Below are 1209 nucleotides of genomic sequence, written 5' to 3'. Positions count from 1 at the left end.
ACACCCAACATGAAGAACTGGCAGAAACTTTTACCAAGCTGACTGAATTAAATTCCTCTTAAGACATTTATCAACAAACCCAGCATTTCTTGGGAATCACATAATTTGTGAGAGAAGAAGATCTTAACCAGAACTTGGTGTTATGTTAATTTTAATAAAAAAAAATCCAGCAAGCTTGGCTTATCATATACTTGCCACAATCAAAAAACCCCCAAAGCTCAGAGAAATGAAATCCCTTGCCCAGACCCTTAGTGGTAGGGGCAGGATCTGAATCCACCTCCTCCCTTTTAACTGCTTTGTAATGACATCCTTCCAAAAAAAAAAAAAATGAAAAAGAAAAAAATATCAAAGTTTATAGTTTGGTAAAAGTATTAGGTTGAAATGAGCCCGGTTCTGCTGGCAAGGAAACTGTGGTTTTCTTACTGATCAAAGGCAAAGCACGTCTTTTTCACAGAGGAAAGAGGGTCTCTTCATCACGGATTCTGCAATGAGCCTCCTGAGAGGGAACAATTTCCTTCCCCCTTGTTGGAAAAATTGGGAGATTGTTTCAAGGGGCAGGGAGCCTAATATTTCTGGTACCCCTATTTTGCTACAGGAAATTAAAATTAATAGAACTGTGCAATAATGAAATGGTATTTTCTAGAACGGATGTTGTCAGTGACTGGACAGGGAGGAAAACTCTAAAGCTTGCCTGGACTGGTGTGGAAGGGCCCTGCTTGATCAGCCCCTGGTTACAAATGGCTGCGGTGGGTGTGAGACCCACACCCCAGTGGGTTGCTCTGTTGGATGCCAATACAGTCACCAAGCTCCACTGCCCTGTAGTGTCACACAGAACCCAAATGCAGGGGTGGCTGGGCCCAGAGGCTCCATCATCTCAACTGTTTGGAACAGTCAGATGTTTTGCCGCAGACACAGAGTGGTGGCCCGCCCCTGCCACTCTTGGCCATTCACTTGTGAACAGGTTTGTACTTGCATCTCCTAAGTGATGTCTCAACTCCAGGAGAAAAGCCCTTCCCCCTTTCCAATCTGAAACCTATGATTTAGCATGAAAAAGTCTGCAGACCAATTAGGACGTTTAGGCCTCAGAACGAAAAATAAATTGAATTCATACTCACTTGCTAAAAACTTCCTTTGTTCGGTGGCAAGAAGATTTTTTTCCTGGGAGTCCATGAGTTGAAATCAGGGTGAGATTATTGAACTTCATGTGAG

At 43.1% G+C, this 1209-nt stretch overlaps 1 pseudogene; it reads right to left on the bottom strand.

The window, feature by feature from the left end:
• LOC103581609 overlaps positions 1 to 1204 on the bottom strand; it is a 20101-nt pseudogene extending 18897 nt beyond the window's left edge.
• Positions 1205 to 1209: the final 5 nt, after the last annotated feature.

Source organism: Galeopterus variegatus, unplaced genomic scaffold (assembly GCF_000696425.1).
Source record: "Galeopterus variegatus unplaced genomic scaffold, G_variegatus-3.0.2 Scaffold13460, whole genome shotgun sequence".
Taxonomy (NCBI): Eukaryota; Metazoa; Chordata; class Mammalia; order Dermoptera; family Cynocephalidae; genus Galeopterus; species Galeopterus variegatus.
This window is presented reverse-complemented; position numbering and strand designations above follow the sequence as displayed.